We start from the raw sequence: 11,633 nt of genomic DNA, 5'->3' as shown, positions 1-11,633 counted from the left end.
GGAAGTGCATGAAGGGATATGTGGTCCACATGCTAGTGGTCCTACCTTGGCCAAGAAACTCATCAGGACTGGATATTACTGGCCCAATATGGAGAAAGACTCATATCAATTTGTCAAGAAATGTAAGCAATGTCAAATTCATGGAGATCTCATACATGCGCCAGCACAAGAACTTCAACCGCTTGTGTCTCCTTGGCCCTTTTGTCAATGGGGACTCGATCTCATAGGCAAGATTCACCCTCCTTCTTCCAATGGTCATAAATTCATTATCACTACCACAGAGTATTTTACAAAATGGATTGAAGTCGTGCCTCTCACACAAGTTACTGGAAAACAAATTGCTACATTCATCCTCAAATATATCATTTGCCGATACGGTATTCTTGTTTCCATTATCACTGATAACGGGCGTCCCTTCAAAAATCAGGATGTTCGTGAACTCGGTGACCGCTTCCATATCTCCCATCGTTTCTCCACACCATATTACCCCCAAGGCAATGGCCAAGCTGAGGCGTCTAATAAGACAATCTTTAAAATCCTAAAGAAGATAGTCGACGATGCTGGCCGTAATTGGCATATTCAACTTAATCCTGCACTTTGGGCCTACCGCACAAGTGTCCGTACACCCACAGGAGCTACACCCTATTCACTAGTCTATGGTTCTGAAGCCATCTTGCCTATTGAGGTCGAGCTATCCTCTTTATGGGTCTCTTTGCAAAACATCATCAGTGATGAAGACTACAGGGTTTCTCGCTTACAAGAGCTGGAACTACTGGATGAACGAAGACAAATTGCTTTTAGTCATCTCAAAGCTTACCAACAACGAATGAGTCGCAACTACAATCACAAGGTCAAGCCTCGCACATTTGAGGTGGGTGACTTAGTTCTCAGGGAAAATCCTAAAAATCAACAAGACAGAGAGAAGAAGGGCAAGTTCGAACCAAACTGGCTTGGTCCTTACATTATTACAACAGCATATGGATCTGGTGCATATCAGCTCTCAACTACAGAGGGTGAACCTTTGGAGGATCCTATCAACAGCATGCACCTTTGCAGGTTCTACACATAGCTCTTTAGAGTATCCTAATTCAAAAATACAAAAAAAATTATAAAACAAAAAAATCGTTACTTGGTGAAAACCTGGCAAATAGGCGCCTTGTGACACAAAAAACATTGAAAAATAAAAAAAAGTAAAGAGAAATAATTTCATCCAACGGTGAAAAACACTTTGGTGGCGCCCTGGGCAAGTACCATGGTGAAAACTGGGTCACTAGCGCCATGCGTGGAGATTGCTCCTCCCTCCTTCAGGATTCACTTTCATCCTTTCACTTTGCACACACTCACAACCTATTCATCCATAATAAACTTACACATTTCCATCATGGCTTGTTCTTGATCTACCCAAGATTGGTTAGCCATTCATAATAAACCTCCCTTTTACCTCCCTTTCCATCCATAATAAATCAGATCCTATCTGTGGCCAAGGCAAAATCCTACGTCTAGTAATGGGTGTGGAACTGAGAACATCACATGTTTCGAGGAGTACAGTTTCTTCCAGCTTCCTTCAGTCTATCCGCGCACAATCCGCAATAAAGCAACATTTGCATCACGGATCCGCAATAAAGTTTCATCTTCTCCGCAATAAAGTATCAGTTTCATGGATTCAGTCAGTTTCAGATGAGACACAACAACAACAATGGGCTTCAACAAATCAAATATTTCAGCAGACTCAGACAACATTATGGTTCAGTGCTATCTATCCTTTTTGTAAAAGTAAACATTGTGACCACAATCAAATAAGACTTATACAAGTGACAAGAGACACTAAATTTGAGGACTACAGTGGATGTTGGTGTCAAGTCTTGGTTTTATTTTGATTTTATCTTTGGTGACATGTCTTTTAGCTTTTCTGAGATGTCTCTGACTAGAGATTCTATCTCCAGGATGTCTTTGACTAGAAAGGCGAGGATGGGGTATCGTCACCTATTTATATTTTCTGTCTGTGGATTGTCTCTTAGTAATGCTATGACTTATCCAAGGATATGAGGACACTGTGAGTCTAGTATGAAATGGGGCATTCCTTGTTTGTGACTGTCTTATCTCCATGCAAATAGGTACAATGACTTTCTGGGTCGAACATATGCCTCGATTGTCATAACCTATTTTGCCATAATAAAGCTCAATGATGATAATGCACAAGAAGCTCTTTCACTTTCATATCTTTTGTCTTTCATCCCTCCTTTCTTGATTGACTTCCATCATCCTTCTCGAGTCCGCGTAGCCTGCTATCACATGGCTGAGTATAACGACACACCAAAAACATTTGCATGTCATATAGTTGCACCTGCATTACCACATTTAAGCATTTCATACATACATATAGATATCACAATTACATCACATCCTGCACACAACACATATTAGCACATTTTACATTTTCATCATGTAAATAATTATCTGCATTATCATATTCATCTGCATTACTTACATTCACATTTGCATTGGCATAACATATAAAACATAAAAGAACAAAAAAAAAAAATATTGCATTGCATCATATACATATTTGCATCCATATCATAAGCATCACATAAGAACATCTCATCACATAGGTACGGATGCATATAGCTGCCGCAAAGATGAATCATCTCATATATATATATAAAATGTCATGATACAATGATGTCAAAATCATATGGCTACAATCACCCGTAGGTGTCTACATCATCATACAAAATGGTACAAAACTGATACAAAGGAACCCACTGATAACTCCTGCCAACATTGTTGGTAGTGCTAATCCTGTCCATGTCATGGTATCCCATGCCACTTGTCCCACCCTCATCTCCAGTCCCAGATCCTAGAACACTCGTCTAAGGGCATCCCTGTCTCTGTCTCGATCATATGGAATCAGCTCCCCATCAATTGGTATCTACATAATCCTATATACATCCTCCAGGGTGACTGTCATCTCACCCATCGGTAGATGAAATGTACATGTCTCGAAGTGCCATCTCTCAGCTAGTGCAATCAGAAAACCCATGTTTGCCCGAAACTCAGGCACATACAACACATGTCTCAAACCCATCTCCTCGATGGCAGCTCTGTCCTCAAATGACAACTCAAGTCGCAACCTCTGTGTCGACGGGAATCTCTCCCGTGACTCCAGCATCGGCAAGTACTCCTGCAGTCAAACAACTCAATCATGTCAGTTATAGTGGCATTCACTGTTCATCACAAAATGCTACTCGCTATCTAAATGCATATGGCTATCTACCCTAGTGACACTCATTGTTCATCAAAAAGTGTTGCTGATTATCCCAGTGGTACTCCCTATTCATCACAAAGTACTACGTGTGTGACACTCCCTGTTCATCACAAAGTGTTACTCACATTTGCACTCCTTGTTCATCAAAAAGTGTTGTTCATATTTTAGTACTCCCTGTTCATCACAAAGTACTCTATCTTGGTACTCACTGTTCATCACAAAGTGCCTTGATCTATCCTAGTCTTCCTAGAGGACCTGCTTGAGTGTATCCTCTCAGCAGCTTATCCAATCGACAGCGTATGTTCATCACAGAACTGCCGATTTGACCTAGAAGATGCAAATTCATACTTTTTAAATGCAAACGCGCTTACATGACATAAACACGCTCAAAGACTGCATAGACGCGCCTGAAAAACACAGACGCGTCTTCTTGACACAGACGTGCCTATGCTCTGTACAGACGCACCTAGGAGACACAGACGTGCCTTCTTGGCACAAACGTGCCTGAACATCACAAACGTGGCCGCAATTGATGCAGACGCGGGTCCAGACATAGACGCGCCTGGCACAAACACAGACGCGCCTAGCGAACACAGACGTGCCTGGCACCAACACAGACGCGCCTGGATGTTTTTTGACACTTTTTGGACCCTAGTCGAAGCGCATTTATTACCCTATTTGACATGCATTAATGACAAAATTAAATGCATCAAAGTACGAGGAGGTTTGGTGGTACTTACCGGCTCTCCTGCCTCTGCTGGCCTCTGGAATCGGCGAACGCGGTCAAATCTATGAACCAAGGCCATCGCTGCTGACTGCTCCTGCTCTATTTTCGCTCTGCAATATGCTCTTGTGAATGTGTAGATGACAATGAGGATGTATTTTCCCCCGTGGTCTATCTTATAGCCTACCCTACCCTCGCCTTCATTTTTTGAGTCAGTCTTCATTATCCCGTGACTTTGTCACTTTATCCGGTCAATCCATTCTAGCCTTTCTTTCTTATCGAGAGATTGTCTGCAATCTTTTCAGACATTTTCATCCAATCTCTTGAGGGGGCATATCATTCCCATTCTGGGGCAACTCTGTATCAGTTCATATTATCTTCTTTGAAACAATGCGACAAGCTGCATTGTCTCAAAGAGGGGCAAAATGTAGACACCCAAACTTGTCCAGTCTAATTAAATAAATATTTTATTTATTTAATTATCTAAGCTTAATTCTTCTATTAATTAAATAAATCCTTATTTATTTAGTTAATTCATTTATCCACTTCTAGGCTTATTTCTCATTTAAATAAATACATTTATTTATTTAAATTATCCTTTTCCTAAATTAAATAAATATTCTTATTTATTTAATTATCCTACTTCTTCTATTAATTAAATAAATCTTTATTTATTTAATTAATTCATTAACCTTTTCTACCCATGGCACATGTCATTCATCTCTTAATTCATACACTACCTACCCCTTTCATTATTTTATTATTTCTTTTACCTACCCTCTAATCATAGCCGACCTCCTTTTACACCTCTCAATCTTATCCCTCCATTTCATATAGTGTCTTCTATATAAGGAGATGCTTCCTTCATTATCAAACCCTAATCAATCATCCTAATCGTTCTATGCATTCTAATCATCTTTTTTGCACTTGACTACACTACGATCCTACTAGCAACCACATTCCATTCTTTGTTGAGCTCTTGTGCACATAAAATCTGAGAGCAAATATATCAAGCAAGATCAATGGAGATAGGAAGAATGGAGATCCAAACCCTATTGGACATGTGATGGTATAATCTTTGTGATTTTGTTTGATTTGCATTGTCTTAGGTAATCTTCATATGTTATGGTGGATCTTTGTTGTTGTTAGACTAGGGTTTTGTGGTTGGATTCATTTAGCCTTTCAATATCGTTATTATTGTTATCCATTTTCACCATATACAATTACAATATAAAATGCAGTACCAATACTGCTTACAATAATAACAAACCAACATGCTCCCCTCTCGTTATATACCTCTTTTCCTCTCTCTCTCTCTCTCTCTCTCTCTCTCTCTCTCTCTCTCTCTCCATACCTCTCCCTCTCCCTCTCTCTCTCCCCCTTTATGTCCCTCTCCCTCCCTCTCCCTTTCCCTCCTTCCCTCCCTTTTCCTTCACATTTTCTTTTCTACAAGTAACACATACAAGGTACTGGGAATATGGATGTTGGTCTACTAAGCATTTTTAGGGGCTAAAAGTGTGCACAGGGTTACTAAACATACCGCGTACACGGTTCTTGGACATACTTTTAGTTGCCCAACAACCTCAATGCCCTCAAAAGAATTTTTTGAGGTCATCGAAGGCCCAACTACAACTGTTATTGTGCTTCTATGATAGTTTTATATTTAGAAGTAAGTGAAATTTTTGTTTTGAATGATTTCAAATGATTGAATTGTTGTTCTTATTAGTTTGGTCAATGTTATTGTGATTGTTTAATAGTTTTGATTTTAAAAAATAACGATAATGTTCAATTTTATGGTTATTTGATTGTTTAAAAACTTTTGTTTACATATATATGTAATATGATTCTATTTAGGACCACCGGTATTAACAATGGGAAAGAACAACGAGAGGCTGAAAAGGAAAGACAGAGGTAGTGTATGAATAAATTACGTGACATAAGAACAATGGGACAAGAAGGTATGTCATCCTCAACATCTCAATTCGATTTACCAAACGAACAAATGCAATTGAAGAAGAGATCACAATGAATAATCAAACAAACCATGAAGATGCACCAACAACATTTGATTTACCGTATGAACCTAATGCAATTGAAGAAGAGGCCACATTGAATATTTCGTTAAATGATGAACATACACCTACTCTATTTGATGCAATGAATGTACCTAATGCACCGATGTTAACACATCCTAGAATCTTGCATAGGAAACCAAAGTATCTAATTGACATCAATTAGAATATTTTAAAGCCAATGCCTGATAAAATGAATGAACGAACTTGTAGGAGAATGGTTAAAAGAATATGGCAAAACTATTTTCAAAACTTAAATCAAACTGCAAGATGCCAATTAATTGTTGAAATGACTAAAAATTTGAATTTTAGAGAGACAATGAAAATTCTAGTCCTAAGATCACCTGAAAGTAATAGCGAAAGAACTATTGTGAGAAATCTGTTTGATGCATATCAAGCTATTGGTTCAAAATCATGTACTAAAGATTCTAATGTTACTCGACGAGTCATTACATCAACCATAATGAGCAAGAAAATAATAAAGATCATTTAATAAGCAAAACAAGTAAGTCATTAAACATAAGTAGAACAACATTACGTAAAGCATTAGATAGGCGGGAGAAAATAGAGGATCCTAGCAATAATTCTCTTTGGGCGTTCTTGGGTAGACTACCACGCAAAGACAAGGTTGTTGTTGATGCACTAAAAACATTAATTGACACTTTTTGGCACGACAGCACAAGGCTTTCGCCTAACCAAAGAGATGTTGTCAGAAGGTGAATTGGATCTAGAAATTGTGAGCCACATGCCAAACACTATTTAGATATGACTCAAACAAAATTTTATGAAAGATTCCTTCAAAAGTTTCCTCAAATAAGAATTAGTCAAATATTTTTTGAATAGTTAAAACTTTTTTATGTTAAGATTAATCATGTACGCACCACGTGTTGTTGTAGGATGCATATTGAATTTTTCATGCACTATGATATTTATTGTCAGATATGTTGTACTTTGCACACTAACAATGTTTTGCAGGAATGCAATATACAACCACCTCCTAAGTCACCAAGAGAATTTATTTCAAGTGTGTTATGTAAAAGAGATGATGGTTGCATTTATTATAAGATGATGTGTTTGAAAGGTTCTTTTGCTACATGTGGTGGTTTGCAACATTTGGATAGCACACATGAAATTGGTAAAAAACTAATATCTTTTGGAAAGTACAAGACACTGACATATGGGGTTAAAGATGGAAAAGAATTGAAGAGATGTGAGTTAGTGAAAAATGATATACGTGTAGTTGATTTTATGAGAATGTTTAAAGAGAAACTAGTTTATGAGTACATAATGCATGCACATAGAGCTCGGTGGTTAGATGAGCAATTCAAGTTATGCAAGGACACATTTCCTCTTGGTACCATTGTCTCTATAGTTGATTTTTCTAAAATTATACACTACAACCTCAAAATGAAGTGCAATCTACGTATTACCATTCTACACAAGTTTCTATTTTTGGTACACATAGCATTCATGCATGCAGATGATAGTACAGCGTAGGATAGAAAGGTTCTAAGAGAGTATCACTTCTACGTAAGTGATGATCATACACATTCGTCAGAGTTTGTGCAAGGATGCTTTAAATTTTCCTATGATATTTTAAGGGAAAGGAACATATGATACAAGCAGCATATAATATGGTCAGATAATTGCACCTCGTAATTCAAAAATGCAAGGATGTTCTATTGGTTGAGTAGGATGCATGTGACAAGAGGTGTACAACATTTTTCGAATTTCATTGAGGTTGTACATGGAAAAGGAGAGCATGATCATGCAGAAGCATACGTAAAAAGAGCCCTAGCTAGAGAAGAATTGAAGCACGAAGGTGGTGTTGAGTTGACAGATGCAACAACAATTGTGCGATGGTGTGACTCTACAATGGGACCAGGTAATGCAAGTGCATCAATGGTTCATAGATATTTTTGGTTGATCAATAAATCTGACATTAAAAACTATCAAGATTGTTGTATAGTTGTAGGATCCAGTGACATGCACTCATTTCGAAGTTCAAATGCAAGTCCATCGGTAATTTATACTAGACTAATTATATGTTTTTGCTCTTCATGTATGCATTTTTTGTGGGAAGAATGTGAATCACAAGAGTGGTTGACAAATGGTCTTGTAGATCGTTGGTTCCCATTGATACCTATCAAATTCCCAAAGCACTACAGTTGAACCAGATGGAAGCATCAGTTGATTTTGATCATGTATCTGACCTAGTGGAACCAAGTGATTTTTTGGGTAAATTTTATTGCAGGAAATTTTTTTGGCTCATTTGTTACGTCAAACATTATTTTTGGTATTAATTATCATTCTATAATATGCAGGTCATGTGTACGCAATTGTTGCAGAAGAGAACAATGAAGAAGGAACAGATTACATTTTGTGTCGTTGTATTGAGCCTAAGAGAAAATTGACAACCACAATCATTGATGGAGAGGGTATTGAGTATATAGTAGGGTCTGTTGTCATGACAGGCACATGGCTTAGGAGATACCCTATCAAGAATTCTAATATTTGGTTGTTTGAGGACTTTGAAACACACAAACATATTCTTCATTTCTCCAACCTTGTTGTTGCAACAAATATTCATTTCATTAAGTATCGTGGTAGACCTCATAACAAGATTTTATGGAAAGTTCATGAATCTAGCCACAAGGCAATAATTGACACAATACGGGTTAGAGCCAATCCAGAAGGCTCACTTGATTGATTCTACGGTTCAGGGTAGAATCATTTTGAGAATTTTGTATATATCATCGACAGATTGTTCTATATTCATTTTTCGTATATATAAATGCCCATGAGATGATTTGTACATATTTAGGGGCATAATTTTGTACATATTTAGATGCCAATTTTTTTATATTTAAATGGTGATGAGTTGTTTTGTACATATGTAAATGCCAAATTTTGTATAAAAGCCCCAAAGATTATTTGTAAAACATTTTTTGAATATATGTGACTATGTTTTGTGACTATTTTTTGAATATATACGAATATATGTGACTATTTTTTGAATATATTAAGTTTTTTGAGTTTATTTTATGTGATAAGGTCAATCATGACCATTCTTGATTATACTTCAAGTTGCTTCAACCCACCAATGACACACTCCTACTCCACAAACCCCATCCAATTATGGAACATGCTTGAAATAGGTCACAACAACATAGATTTATTCAAGACCAAACATTTCAACCCCAAACACCATAACCAACCTTCAATTTCTTTCTATAATCATGTGCCCAGCAAGAAGATAATGGGTCTTGTCCAAGCTGATACCGTTGCAGCCTTTTGTCCAAGCTTCATCTAAAAAATATCTCCCATCTTTAGATCCTTGGGTCTAAAACTCTCACCAATTTGGTTTCACTATCACTTGGGGTAGGATATTGTGGTATACTACATTTGAACAATAATGATGGGAAAGAGATTGGGTTGGTCGGGTTGGTTTTGGCATTGAGATAAGCCACATTTGGAAGTGGGAGTTTTGGCTTTTCCTATGGTGGGTTTGCAGTTAGAGAGCTTGGGAAGGAAGACTTTTAGAGGTGTACAAACCACGGCTCTGGCATTAGCCCTAAACTTGTGAATGCACATCAATTGTTGACGCCATTTGCTTTTGGCTATGTCCTATCAAGTTACAATAAATTATATATAATAGTATCAATGTACTTGACCCTCTATATCTTTTTTGTTGTGACAAAACATTATTGTAATTGCCCTGGGGCTAGAATAGGCTGACACAAATTTCTCCTATTGGGGATTTAGGGAGGAGAGAAAAAATTAGGCATTTGGATTGTTTGATGCAAGCCAAAAGAGAAAAAGGCCTCTTTTTGGCTCGGATGAGAGAAAACACCCTTTGGAGAGACAAAGTGAGAATGGAGGAGAGCTAGAAAGTTTTGCTTGCCTTCCTTCTCCCTCTTTCTCTCTGTTCCATCTCACCCTCATATTAGAATAGTTTGTTAGGAATGGGCTTGTAGAGGGTGCCATGATAGCAGCAGGATTAGAAATGGTTGACAAGCATTTTGGGATGACCAAGAAGATAACTAAGATAGGTCATTGTAGATGAGCCTCATGTGACCCTATAGGTTCAAACGGATAGATCATAAGTGTCCTAGATTGCAAAAAATAGACCATCAAGGTTTGACAATTTTTTGGACTCAAGGCACTTGAGACATCGCGTCGGTAGGGTATGGCTCTCGACATTCTAGTGCATTGGGAGGCACAACAGGAGCATGCCTAACATAAACCTGCCCACCTGGATGTGCTTGTGATGTTGGTTTGTGCCCATGATGAACGGAATCAAATCTAGCCTATCTTGCAACTTTGCAGTGCATGCGACTGACATTTTTTACAGCAGGTGAAAAAATGCTATCATTTGAAAATAGCTTCAAGTTGTCAAAAAGCAAGATAGGCCATTGTAGACGAGCCTCACATGACCCTATAGGTTCAAACAGATTGATCATATGCATCCTAGATTGTGAGAAATTGTCCCTCAAAATGAGACAATTCTTTGGACTCAAGGCACTTGAGAGATCGCACTGGTAGGGTATGGCTCTTGATGTTCTGGCGCATTGGGAGGCACAACAGGAGAATTCCTAGCGTAAACCTAACCACATGGATGCCCTCATGATGTTGGTTTGTGCCCATGACAAAGGGAATCAAATCTAGCCGATCTTCCAACTTTTCATTGCCTACAACTAGCGGTTTTTACATGCAACTTGGTAATGTGTAAACATTATGACGAGGAAGTTGAGAAACCAAATTTGAAGAAAAAAACTCATAAAAAGGAGGGAAATAAGGCTCCCAAGCCTCAGCCTTGTCATCCAAGCCTAAGTACAAGCCTTAATGTACGTGTAAAAATCCATTTGTGGTTTTAGTTTAAAAAACCTGATAGGGTTTTTATGCGTAAGGAACCCGTACACCTTAATTTCACTTAATGTCATATGTATATGTATATGTATGTATATATACATATATATATATATATATATGTATGTATAAACATATACATGCATACATGTATATATATACATGTACATATGTATATACACATATACATATATATATACATATATAAACACACACACACACACACACACACACACACATATTGGAATTTCTTAATGCGTACATGTAAAAATCCATTTGTGGTTTTAGTTTAAAAAACCCGATTGGGTTTTTATGCATAAGGAACCCGTACGCATTAATTTCATTTAATGTCATATGTATATGTATATGTGTGTGTGCGTATGTATGTATGTATGTATACATATACATACATATACATATACATATACATATACATATACATATACATATACACATACACATACACATACACATACACATACACATACACATACATATATGTATATGTATATGTATATGTATATGTATATGTATATGTCTATATATATACATATACATATACATATACATATACATACATACATACATACATACATACATACATACATACATATATATATATATATATATATATATATATATATATTGAAGAAGTTAAGAAAGTACAACTTCTGAGATCCCAAGAGCATTTGCAAGCAAA

Source organism: Cryptomeria japonica, chromosome 8, assembly GCF_030272615.1.
Source record: "Cryptomeria japonica chromosome 8, Sugi_1.0, whole genome shotgun sequence".
NCBI lineage: Eukaryota > Viridiplantae > Streptophyta > Pinopsida > Cupressales > Cupressaceae > Cryptomeria > Cryptomeria japonica.
The sequence above is the reverse complement of the archived record's forward strand: the minus strand, read 5'-3'. Positions refer to the sequence as shown.